This window comes from Cervus elaphus, chromosome 5 (assembly GCF_910594005.1).
Source record: "Cervus elaphus chromosome 5, mCerEla1.1, whole genome shotgun sequence".
NCBI lineage: Eukaryota > Metazoa > Chordata > Mammalia > Artiodactyla > Cervidae > Cervus > Cervus elaphus.
In genome coordinates, this window is record NC_057819.1 from 69,966,100 (window position 1) to 69,979,108 (window position 13,009).

Here is a 13,009-nt window from a genome sequence, read left to right on the forward strand (position 1 = left end):
CACCTTGCAGTGTGGAGACAGCCCCTGCCAGCAAACTCCTCTCCAAAGAGGCCTCAACCGAGGCCTAGGCCCAGGGGAAAGGCACCAGCTTAGATGAGCCTGGGGAGGCGCCCGGACATGTCTGGACCCAGTCCCCGCAGCCTGCCCCTTGGTGAGGCAGTACCCCCGAGGCCAGGAAGGTCTGGGCAAGGCTGGCCAGCGGCAGGGGCCCTGCTGGGTCCTGCCCCTGGCCTGTGGGGCCTCAGAGAACATCCGGCCCTCTCCCTTTGGAAGACCTCCCCGGCTGCCTCCAAAGGCCGGTTTGCAAGCACTCTCGCCCGCTGTTCCCGCCAGCCGCGCACAATGCTCCCAAGTCCGGGAGAAAAGCGCTTCGGGGTGGTGCTCTCTCCGGGATCTTGCCCCAGAGCCTGGGGGCCAGGCAGAGGGTCCAGACTCCCAGGCCAAGGCAGAATCACATGCACACGTCTGTTCCTCCCCCGGCACCGGCAGAGAGCTCGGGGGAGCCAGAGTCTGTCAGGCAGCTGCTGTGCTGGCCGCCTGTGTGGGAAGGGGCAAGCCGACTGAGGGGCACAGTGGGCCTGTTGCTCTCCCTGCTGCCCTGAGGCTGCTGGGCCAAAGAGGTCTTGGGCATCCAGCCCCTTGCTGGTCCCTTCCCTCTGACGAGGCCCTCTGAGCTCCAGCACCTTGCAGTGTGGAGACAGCCCCTGCCAGCAACCTCCTCTCCAAGGAAGCCTCAACCGAGGCCTAGGCCCAGGGGAAAGACACCAGCGGGGATGAGCCTGGGGAGGCGCCCGGACATGTCTGGACACCGTCCCCGCAGCCTGCCCCTTGGTGGGGCAGTACCCCCGGAGTCCAGGAAGGTCTGGGCAAGGCTGGCCAGGGGCATGGGCCCTGCTGGGTCCTGACCCTGGCCTGTGGGGCCTCTGAGCACAACCGGCCCTCTCCCGCTGGAAGACCTCCCCGGCTGCCTCCAAAGGCCTGTTTGTAAGCACTCTCGCCCGCTGTTCCCGCCAGCTGCGCACAATGCTCCCAAGCCCGGGAGAAAAGCGCTTCGGTGTGGTGCACTCTCCGGGCCCTTGCCCCTGAGCCTGGGGGCCAGCCAGGGTGTCCAGACACCCAGGCCAAGGCAGAACCACATGCACACGTCTGTTCCTGCCCCCGGCACCGCCAGAGAGCTCGGGGGAGCCAGAGTCTGTCAGGCAGCTGCTGGGCTGGCCGCCTGTCTGGGAAGGGGCAGAGCCGACTGAGGGTCACAGTGGGCCTGTTGCTCTCCCTGCTGCCCTGAGGCTGCTGGGCCAAAGAGGTCTTGGGTATCCAGCCCATTGCTGGTCCCTTCCCTCTGACGAGGCCCTCTGAGCTCCAGCACGTTGCAGTGTGGACACAGCCCCTGCCAGCAACCTCCTCTACAAGGAAGCCTCAACCGAGGCCTAGGCCCAGGGGAAAGACACCAGCGGGGATGAGCCTGGGGAGGCGCCCGGACATTCTGGACACAGTCCCCGCAGCCTGCCCCTTGGTGGGGCAGTACCCCCGGAGTCCAGGAAGGTCTGGGCAAGGCTGGCCAGGGGCAGGGGCCCTGCTGAGTCCTTCCCCTGGCCTGTGGGGTCTCTGAGCACAACTGGCACTCTCCCGCTGGAACACCTCCCCGTCTGCCTCCAAAGGCCGGTTTGCAAGCACTCTCGCGCGCTGTTGCCGCCAGCCGCGCACAATGCTCCCAAGCCCGGGAGAAAAGCGCTTCGGGGTGGTGCTCTCTCCGGGCCCTTGCCCCTGAGCCTGGGGGCCAGCCAGGGGGTCCACACTCCCAGGCCAAGGCAGAACCACATGCACACGTCTGTTCCTGCCCCCGGCACCGGAAGAGAGCTCGGGGGAGCCAGAGTCTGTCAGGCAGCTGCTGGGCTGGCCGCCTGAGGGAGAAGGGGCATAGCCGACCTAGGGGCACAGTGGGCCTCTTGCTCTCCCTGCTGCCCTGCGGCTGCTGGGCCAAAGAGTTCTTGGGCATCCAGCCCCTTGCTGGTCCCTTCCCTCTGACGAGGCCCTCTGAGCTCCAGCACCTTGCAGTGTGGAGAGAGCCACTGCCAGCAACCTCCTCTCCAAAGAGGCCTCAACCGAGGCCTAGGCCCAGGGGAAAGGCACCAGCGTGGATGAGCCTGGGGAGGCGCCCGGGCATGTCTGGACCCAGTCCCCGCAGCCTGCCCCTTGGTGAGGCAGTACCCCTGGAGGCCAGGAAGGTCTGGGCAAGGCTGGCCAGGGGCAGGGGCCCTGCTGGGTCCTGCCCCTGGCCTGTGGGTCCTCTGAGAACATCCGGCCCTCTCCCTCTGGAAGACCTCCCCGGCTGCCTCCAAAGGCCGGTTTGCAAGCACTCTCGCCCGCTGTTCCCGCCAGCCGCGCACAATGCTCCCAAGCACGGGAGAAAAGCGCTTTGGGGTGGTGCTCTCTTCGGGCTCTTGCCCCAGAGCCTGGGGGCCAGGCAGAGGGTCCAGACTCCCAGGCCAAGGCAGAATCACATGCACACGTCTGTTCCTCCCCCGGCACCGGCAGAGAGCTCGGGGGAGCCAGAGTCTGTCAGGCAGCTGCTCGGCTGGCCGCCTGTCTGGGAAGGGGCAGAACTGACTGAGGGGCACAGTGGGCCTGTTGCTCTCCCTGCTGCCCTGAGGCTGCTGGGCCAAAGAGGTCTTGGGCATCCAGCCCCTTGCTGGTCCCTTCCCTCTGACGAGGCCCTCTGAGCTCCAGCACCTTGCAGTGTGGAGACAGCCCCTGCCAGCAACCTCCTCTACAAGGAAGCCTCAACCGAGGCCTAGGCCCAGGGGAAAGACACCAGCGGGGATGAGCCTGGGGAGGCGCCCGGACATGTCTGGACACAGTCCCCGCAGCCTGCCCCTTGGTGGGGCAGTACCCCCGGAGTCCAGGAAGGTCTGGGCAAGGCTGGCCAGGGGCAGGGGCCCTGCTGGGTCCTGCCCCTGGCCTGTGGGGTCTCTGAGCACAACTGGCACTCTCCCGCTGGAAGACCTCCCCGTCTGCCTCCAAAGGCCGGTTTGCAACACTCTTGCCCGCTGTTCCAGCCAGCCGCGCACAATGCTCCCAAGCCCGGGAGAAAAGCGCTTCGGGGTGGTGCTCTCTCCGGGCCCTTGCCCCTGAGCCTGGGGGCCAGCCAGGGGGTCCACACTCCCAGGGCAAGGCAGAACCACATGCACACGTCTGTTCCTGTCCCCGGCACCGCCAGAGAGCTCGGGGGAGCCAGAGTCTGTCAGGCAGCTGCTGGGCTGGCCCCCTGTGTGGGAAGGGTCAGAGCCGACCGAGGGGCACAGTGGGCCTCTTGCTCTCCCTGCTGCCCTGCGGCTGCTGGGCCAAAGAGGTCTTGGGTATCCAGCCCCTTTCTGGTCCCTTCCCTCTGACCAGGCCCTCTGAGCTCCAGCGCCTTGCAGTGTGGAGACAGCCCCTGCCAGCAACCTCCTCTCCAAAGAGGCCTCAACCGAGGCCTAGGCCAAGGGGAAAGGCACCAGCTTAGATGAGCCTGGGAGGCGCCCGGCCATGTTTGGACCTAGTCCCCGCAGCCTGCCCCTTGGTGAGGCAGTACCCCCGGAGGCCAGGAAGGTCTAGGCAAGGCTGGCCAGGGGCAGGGGCCCTGCTGGGTCCTGCCCCTGGCCTGTGGGGTCTCTGAGCACAACTGGCACTCTCCCGCTGGAAGACCTCCCCGTCTGCCTCCAAAGGCCGGTTTGCAAGCACTCTCCCCCGCTGTTCCCGCCAGCCGCGCACAATGCTCCCAAGCCCGGGAGAAAAGCGCTTCGGGGTGGTGCTCTCTCCGGGCCCTTGCCCCTGAGCCTGGGGGCCAGCCAGGGGACCCACACTCCCAGGCCAAGTCAGAACCACATGCACACGTCTGTTCCTGCCCCCGGCACCGGCAGAGAGCTCGGGGGAGCCAGAGTCTGTCAGGCAGCTGCTGGGCAGGCCGCCTGTGTGGGAAGGGGCAGAGCAGACCGAGGGGCACAGTGGGCCTCGTGCTCTCCCTGCTGCCCTGAGGCTGCTTGGCCAAAGGGGTCTTGGGTATCCAGCCCCTTTCTGGTCCCTTCCCTCTGACCAGGCCCTCTGAGCTCCAGCACCTTGCAGTGTGGAGAGAGCCCCTGCCAGCAACCTCCTCTCCAAAGAGGCCTCAACCGAGGCCTAGGCCCAGGGGAAAGTCACCAGCGGGGATGAGCCTGGGGAGGCGCCTGGGCATGTCTGGACCCAGGCCCCGCAGCCTGCCCCTTGGTTAGGCAGTACCCCCGGAGGCCAGGAAGGTCTGGGCAAGGCTGGCCAGGGGCAGGGGCCCTGCTGGGTCCTGCCCCTGGCCTGTGGGGTCTCTGAGCACAACTGGCACTCTCCCGCTGGAAGACCTCCCCGTCAGCCTCCAAAGGCCGGTTTGCAAGCACTCTCGAACGCTGTTCCCGCCAGCTGCGCACAATGCTCCGAAGTCCGGGAGAAAAGCGCTTCGGGGTGGTGCTCTCTCCGGGCCCTTGCCCCTGAGCCTGGGGGCCAGCCATGGGGTCCACACTACCAGGCCAAGGCAGAACCACATGCTCACGTCTGTTCCTGCCCCCGGCACCGCCAGAGAGCTCGGGGGAGCCAGAGTCTGTCAGGCAGCTGCTGTGCTGGCCTCCTGTGGGAGAAGGGGCAGAGACGACCTAGGGGCACAGTGGGCCTCTTGCTCTCCCTACTGCCCTGCGGCTGCTGGGCCAAAGAGATCTTGGGCATCCAGCCCCTTGCTGGTCCCTTCCCTCTGATGAGGCCCTCTGAGCTCCAGCACCTTGCAGTGTGGAGACAGCCCCTGCAAGCAACCTCCTCTCCAAGGAGGCCTCAACCGAGGCCTAGGCCCAGGGGAAAGTCACCAGCGGGGATGAGCCTGGGGAAGCGCCCGGGCATGTCTGGACCCAGTCCCCGCAGCCCGCCCCTTGGTGAGGCAGTACCCCTGGAGGCCAGGAAGGTCTGGGCAAGGCTGGCCAGGGGCAGTGGCCCTGCTGGTTCCTGCCCCTGGCCTGTGGGGCCTCTGAGAACATCCGGCCCTCTCCCTCTGGAAGACCTCCCCGGCTGCCTCCAATGGCCGGTTTGCAAGCACTCTCGCCCGCTGTTCCCGCCAGCCGCGCACAATGCTCCCAAGCCCGGGAGAAAAGCGCTTCGGGGTGGTGCTCTCTCCGGGATGTTGCCCCAGAGCCTGGGGGCCAGGCAGAGGGTCCAGACTCCAAGGCCAAGGCAGAATCACATGCACACCTCTGTTTCTCCCCCGGCTCCGGCAGAGAGCTCGGGGGAGCCAGAGTCTGTCAGGCAGCTGCTGGGCTGGCCGCCTGTCTGGGAAGGGGCAGAGCCGACTGAGGGGCACAGTGGGCCTGTTGCTCTCCCTGCTGCCCTGAGGCTGCTGGGCCAAAGAGGTCTTGGGCATCCAGCCCCTTGCTGGTCCCTTCCCTCTGACGAGGCCCTCTGAGCTCCAGCACCTTGCAGCGTGGACACAGCCCCTGCCAGCAACCTCCTCTACAAGGAAGCCTCAACCGAAGCCTAGGCCCAGGGGAAAGACACCAGCGGGGATGAGCCTGGGGAGCCGCCCGGACATTCTGGACACAGTCCCCGCAGCCTGCCCCTTGGTGGGGCAGTACCCCCGGAGTCCAGGAAGGTCTGGGCAAGGCTGGCCAGGGGCAGGGGCCCTGCTGGGTCCTGCCCTTGGCCTGTGGGGTCTCTGAGCACAACTGGCACTCTCCCGCTGGAAGACCTCCCCGTCTGCCTCCAAAGGCCGGTTTGCAAGCACTCTCGCCCGCTGTTCCCGCCAGCCGCGCACAATGCTCCCAAGCCCGGGAGAAAAGCGCTTCGGGGTGGTGCTCTCTCCGGGCCCTTGCCCCTGAGCCTGGGGGCCAGCCAGGGGGTCCACACTCCCAGGCCAAGGCAGAACCACATGCACACGTCTGTTCCTGCCCCCGGCACCGCCAGAGAGCTCGGGGGAGCCAGAGTCTGTCAGGCAGCTGCTGGGCTGGCCACCTGAGGGAGAAGGGGCATAGCCGACCTAGGGGCACAGTGGGCCTCTTGCTCTCCCTGCTACCCTGCGGCTTCTGGGCCAAAGAGGTCTTGGGCATCCAGCCCCTTGCTGGTCCCTTCCCTCTGACCAGGCCCTCTGAGCTCCAGCACCTTGCAGTGTGGAGACAGCCCCTGCCAGCAAACTCCTCTCCAAAGAGGCCTCAACCGAGGCCTAGGCCCAGGGGAAAGGCACCAGCTTAGAAGAGCCTGGGGAGGCGCCCGGACATGTCTGGACCCAGTCCCCGCAGCCTGCCCCTTGGTGAGGCAGTACCCCCGAGGCCAGGAAGGTCTGGGCAAGGCTGGCCAGCGGCAGGGGCCCTGCTGGGTCCTGCCCCTGGCCTGTGGGGCCTCTGAGAACATCCGGCCCTCTTCCTCTGGAAGACCTCCCCGGCTGCCTCCAAAGGCCGGTTTGCAAGCACTCTCGCCCGCTATTCCCGCCAGCCGCGCACAATGCTCCCAAGCCCGGGAGAAAAGCGCTTCGGGGTGGTGCTCTCTTCGGGCTCTTGCCCCAGAGCCTGGGGGCCAGGCAGAGGGTCCAGACTCCCAGGCCAAGGCAGAATCACATGCACACGTCTGTTCCTCCCCCGGCACCGGCAGAGAGCTCGGGGGAGCCAGAGTCTGTCAGGCAGCTCCTTGGCTGGCCACCTGTCTGGGAAGGGGCAGAGCCGACTGAGGGGCACAGTGGGCCTGTTGCTCTCCCTGCTGCCCTGAGGCTGCTGGGCCAAAGAGGTCTTGGGCATCCAGCCCCTTGCTGCTCCGTTCCCTCTGACGAGGCCCTCTGAGCTCCAGCACCTTGCAGTGTGGAGACAGCCCCTGCCAGCAACCTCCTCTACAAGGAAGCCTCAACCGAGGCCTAGGCCCAGGGGAAAGACACCAGCGGGGATGAGCCTGGGGAGGCGCCCGGACATGTCTGGACACAGCCCCGCAGCCTGCCCCTTGGTGGGGCAGTACCCCCGGAGTCCAGGAAGGTCTGGGCAAGGCTGGCCAGGGGCAGGGGCCCTGCTGGGTCCTGCCCCTGGCCTGTGGGGTCTCTGAGCACAACTGGCACTCGCCCGCTGGAAGACCTCCCCGTCTGCCTCCAAAGGCCGATTTGCAAGCACTCTCGCCCGCTGTTCCCGCCAGCCGCGCACAATGCTCCCAAGCTCGGGAGAAAAGCGCTTCGGGGTGGTGCTCTCTCCGGGCCCTTGCCCCTGAGCCTGGGGGCCAGCCAGGGGGTCCACACTCCCAGGCCAAGGCAGAACCACATGCACACGTCTGTTCCTGCCCCCGGCACCGCCAGAGAGCTCGGGGGAGCCAGAGTCTGTCAGGCAGCTGCTGGGCTGGCCGCCTGAGGGAGAAGGGGCATAGCCGACCTAGGGGCACAGTGGGCCTCTTGCTCTCCCTGCTGCCCTGCGGCTGCTGGGCCAAAGAGGTCTTGGGCATCCAGCCCCTTGCTGGTCCCTTCCCTCTGACGAGGCCCTCTGAGCTCCAGCACCTTGCAGTGTGGAGACAGCCCCTGCAAGCAACCTCCTCTCCAAGGAGGCCTCAACCGAGGCCTAGGCCCAGGGGAAAGTCACCAGCGGGGATGAGCCTGGGGAGGCGCCCGGGCATGGCTGGACCCAGTCCCCGCAGCCTGCCCCTTGGAGGGGCAGTACCCCCTCAGGCCAGGAAGTTCTGGGTAAGGCTGGCCAGGGCAGGGGCTGTGCTGGGTCCTGCCCCTGGCCTGTGGGGCCTCTGAGCACAACCGGCCCTCTCCCGCTGGAAGACCTCCCCGGCTGCCTCCAAAGGCCGGTTTGCAAGCACTCTCGCCCGCTGTTCCCGCCAGCCGCACACAATGCTCCCAAGCCCGGGAGAAAAGCGCTTCGGGGTGGTGCTCTCTCCGGGCTCTTGCCCCAGAGCCTGGGGGCCAGGCAGAGGGTCCAGACTCCCAGGCCAAGGCAGAATCACATGCACACGTCTGTTCCTTCCCCGGCACCGGCAGAGAGCTCGGGGGAGCCAGAGTCTGTCAGGCAGCTCCTTGGCTGGCCACCTGTCTGGGAAGGGGCAGAGCCGACTGAGGGGCACAGTGGGCCTGTTGCTCTCCCTGCTGCCCTGAGGCTGCTGGGCCAAAGAGGTCTTGGGCATCCAGCCCCTTGCTGCTCCGTTCCCTCTGACGAGGCCCTCTGAGCTCCAGCACCTTGCAGTGTGGAGACAGCCCCTGCCAGCAACCTCCTCTACAAGGAAGCCTCAACCGAGGCCTAGGCCCAGGGGAAAGACACCAGCGGGGATGAGCCTGGGGAGGCGCCCGGACATGTCTGGAAACAGCCCCGCAGCCTGCCCCTTGGTGGGGCAGTACCCCCGGAGTCCAGGAAGGTCTGGGCAAGGCTGGCCAGGGGCAGGGGCCCTGCTGGGTCCTGCCCCTGGCCTGTGGGGTCTCTGAGCACAACTGGCACTCGCCCGCTGGAAGACCTCCCCGTCTGCCTCCAAAGGCCGATTTGCAAGCACTCTCGCCCGCTGTTCCCGCCAGCCGCGCACAATGCTCCCAAGCTCGGGAGAAAAGCGCTTCGGGGTGGTGCTCTCTCCGGGCCCTTGCCCCTGAGCCTGGGGGCCAGCCAGGGGGTCCACACTCCCAGGCCAAGGCAGAACCACATGCACACGTCTGTTCCTGCCCCCGGCACCGCCAGAGAGCTCGGGGGAGCCAGAGTCTGTCAGGCAGCTGCTGGGCTGGCCGCCTGAGGGAGAAGGGGCATAGCCGACCTAGGGGCACAGTGGGCCTCTTGCTCTCCCTGCTGCCCTGCGGCTGCTGGGCCAAAGAGGTCTTGGGCATCCAGCCCCTTGCTGGTCCCTTCCCTCTGACGAGGCCCTCTGAGCTCCAGCACCTTGCAGTGTGGAGACAGCCCCTGCAAGCAACCTCCTCTCCAAGGAGGCCTCAACCGAGGCCTAGGCCCAGGGGAAAGTCACCAGCGGGGATGAGCCTGGGGAGGCGCCCGGGCATGGCTGGACCCAGTCCCCGCAGCCTGCCCCTTGGAGGGGCAGTACCCCCTCAGGCCAGGAAGTTCTGGGTAAGGCTGGCCAGGGCAGGGGCTGTGCTGGGTCCTGCCCCTGGCCTGTGGGGCCTCTGAGCACAACCGGCCCTCTCCCGCTGGAAGACCTCCCCGGCTGCCTCCAAAGGCCGGTTTGCAAGCACTCTCGCCCGCTGTTCCCGCCAGCCGCACACAATGCTCCCAAGCCCGGGAGAAAAGCGCTTCGGGGTGGTGCTCTCTCCGGGCTCTTGCCCCAGAGCCTGGGGGCCAGGCAGAGGGTCCAGACTCCCAGGCCAAGGCAGAATCACATGCACACGTCTGTTCCTTCCCCGGCACCGGCAGAGAGCTCGGGGGAGCCAGAGTCTGTCAGGCAGCTGCTCGGCTGGCCGCCTGTCTGGGAAGGGGCAGCGCCGACTGAGGGGCACAGTGGGCCTGTTGCTCTCCCTGCTGCCCTGAGGCTGCTGGGCCAAAGAGGTCTTGGGCATCCAGCCCCTTGCTGGTCCCTTCCCTCTGACGAGGCCCTCTGAGCTCCAGCACCTTGCAGTGTGGAGACAGCCCCTGCCAGCAACCTCCTCTACAAGGAAGCCTCAACCGAGGCCTAGGCCCAGGGGAAAGACACCAGCGGGGATGAGCCTGGGGAGGCGCCCGGACATGTCTGGACACAGTCCCCGCAGCCTGCCCCTTGGTGGGGCAGTACCCCCGGAGTCCAGGAAGGTCTGGGCAAGGCTGGCCAAGGGCAGGGGCCGTGCTGGGTCCTGCCCCTGGCCTGTGGGGCCTCAGAGCACAACCGGCCCTCTCCCGCTGGAACACCTCACCGGCTGCCTCCAAAGGCCGATTTGCAAGCACTCTCGCCCGCTGTTCCCGCCAGCCGCGCACAATGCTCCTAAGCCCGGGAGAAAACCGCTTCGGGGTGGTGCTCTCTCCGGGCCCTTGCCCCTGAGCCTGGGGGCCAGGCAGGGTGTCCAGACTCCCAGGCCAGGGCAGAACCACATGCACACGTCTGTTCCTGCCCCCGGCACCGGCAGAGAGCTCGGGGGAGCCAGAGTCTGTCAGGCAGCTGCTGGGCTGGCCGCCTGTGTGGGAAGGGGCACAGCCGACCTAGGGGCACAGTGGGCCTCTTGCTCTCCCTGCTGCCCTGCGGCTGCTGGGCCAAAGAGGTCTTGGGCATCCAGCCCCTTGCTGGTCCCTTCCCTCTGACCAGGCCCTCTGAGCTCCAGCACCTTGCAGTGTGGAGACAGCCCCTGCCAGCAAACTCCTCTCCAAAGAGGCCTCAACCGAGGCCTAGGCCCAGGGGAAAGGCACCAGCTTAGAAGAGCCTGGGGAGGCGCCCGGACATGTCTGGACCCAGTCCCCGCAGCCTGCCCCTTGGTGAGGCAGTACCCCCGAGGCCAGGAAGGTCTGGGCAAGGCTGGCCAGCGGCAGGGGCCCTGCTGGGTCCTGCCCCTGGCCTGTGGGTCCTCTGAGAACATCCGGCCCTCTCCCTCTGGAAGACCTCCCCGGCTGCCTCCAAAGGCCGGTTTGCAAGCACTCTCGCCCGCTATTCCCGCCAGCCGCGCACAATGCTCCCAAGCCCGGGAGAAAAGCGCTTCGGGGTGGTGCTCTCTTCGGGCTCTTGCCCCAGAGCCTGGGGGCCAGGCAGAGGGTCCAGACTCCCAGGCCAAGGCAGAATCACATGCACACGTCTGTTCCTCCCCCGGCACCGGCAGAGAGCTCGGGGGAGCCAGAGTCTGTCAGGCAGCTCCTTGGCTGGCCGCCTGTCTGGGAAGGGGCAGAGCCGACTGAGGGGCACAGTGGGCCTGTTGCTCTCCCTGCTGCCCTGAGGCTGCTGGGCCAAAGAGGTCTTGGGCATCCAGCCCCTTGCTGGTCCCTTCCCTCTGACGAGGCCCTCTGAGCTCCAGCACCTTGCAGTGTGGAGACAGCCCCTGCCAGCAACCTCCTCTACAAGGAAGCCTCAACCGAGGCCTAGGCCCAGGGGAAAGACACCAGCGGGGATGAGCCTGGGGAGGCGCCCGGACATGTCTGGACACAGCCCCGCAGCCTGCCCCTTGGTGGGGCAGTACCCCCGGAGTCCAGGAAGGTCTGGGCAAGGCTGGCCAGGGGCAGGGGGCCTGCTGGGTCCTGCCCCTGGCCTGTGGGGTCTCTGAGCACAACTGGCACTCGCCCGCTGGAAGACCTCCCCGTCTGCCTCCAAAGGCCGGTTTGCAAGCACTCTCGCCCGCTGTTCCCGCCAGCCGCGCACAATGCTCCCAAGCCCGGGAGAAAAGCGCTTCGGGGTGGTGCTCTCTCCGGGCCCTTGCCCCTGAGCCTGGGGGCCAGCCAGGGGGTCCACACTCCCAGGCCAAGGCAGAACCACATGCACACGTCTGTTCCTGCCCCCGGCACTGCCAGAGAGCTCGGGGGAGCCAGAGTCTGTCAGGCAGCTGCTGGGCTGGCCGCCTGTGTGGGAAGGGGCAGAGCCGACCTAGGGGCACAGTGGGCCTCTTGCTCTCCCTGCTGCCCTGCGGCTGCTGGGCCAAAGAGGTCTTGGGTATCCAGCCCCTTTCTGGTCCCTTCTTTCTGACCAGGCCCTCTGAGCTCCAGCACCTTGCAGTGTGGAGACAGCCCCTGCAAGCAACCTCCTCTCCAAGGAGGCCTCAACCGAGGCCTAGGCCCAGGGGAAGTCACCAGCAGGGATGAGCCTGGGGAGGCGCCCGGGCATGTCTGGACCCAGTCCCCGCAGCCTGCTCCTTGGTGGGGCAGTACCCCCGGAGGCCAGGAAGGTCTGGGCAAGGCTGACCAGGGGCAGGGGCCCTGCTGGGTCCTGCCCCTGGCCTGTGGGGCCTCAGAGCACAACCGGCCCTCTCCCGCTGGAACACCTCCCCGGCTGCCTCCAAAGGCCGATTTGCAAGCACTCTCGCCCGCTGTTCCCGCCAGCTGCGCACAATGCTCCCAAGCCAGGGAGAAAAGCGCTTTGGGGTGGTGCTCTCTCCGGGCCCTTGCCCCTGAGCCTGGGGGCCAGCCAGGGGGTCCAGACTCTCAGGACAAGGCAGAACCACATGCACACGTCTGTTCCTGCCCCCGGCACCGGCAGAGAGCTCGGGGGAGCCAGAGTCTGTCAGGCAGCTGCTGTGCTGGCCGCCTGTGTGGGAAGGGGCAGAGCCGACCTAGGGGCACAGTGGGACTCTTGTTCTCCCTGCTGCCCTGAGGCTGCTGGGCCAAAGAGGACTTGGGCATCCAGCCCCTTGCTGGTCCCTTCCGTCTGACGAGGCCCTCTGAGCTCCAGCACCTTGCAGTGTGGAGACAGCCCCTGCAAGCAACCTCCTCTCCAAGGAGGCCTCAACCGAGGCCTAGGCCCAGGGGAAAGTCACAGCGGGGATGAGCCTGAGGAGGCGCCCGGGCATGTCTGGACCCAGTCCCCGCAGCCTGCCCCTTGGTGGGGCAGTACCACCGCAGGCCAGGAAGTTCTGGGTAAGGCTGGCCAGGGGCAGGCGCCGTGCTGGGTCCTGCCCCTGGCCTGTGGGGCCTCAGAGCACAACCGGCCCTTTCCCGCTGGAACACCTCCCCGGCTGCCTCCAAAGGCCGATTTGCAAGCACTCTCGCCCGCTGTTCCCGCCAGCCGGGCACAATGCTCCCAAGCCCGGGAGAAAAGCGCTTCGGGGTGGTGCTCTCTCCGGGCCCTTGCCCCTGAGCCTGGGGGCCAGCCAGGGGGTCCAGACTCTCAGGCCAAGGCAGAACCACATGCACACGTCTGTTCCTGCCCCCGTCACCGGCAGAGAGCTCGGGGGAGCCAGAGACTGTCAGGAAGCTGCTGGGCTGGCCGCCTGTGTGGGAAGGGTCAGAGCCGACCGAGGGGCACAGTGGGCCTCTTGCTCTCCCTGCTGCCCTGAGGCTGCTGGGCCAAAGAGGTCTTGGGTATCCAGCCAGTTTCTGGTCCCTTCCCTCTGACCAGGCCCTCTGAGCTCCAGCACCTTGCAGTGTGGAGACAGCCCCTGCCAGCAACCTCCTCTCCAAAGAGGCCT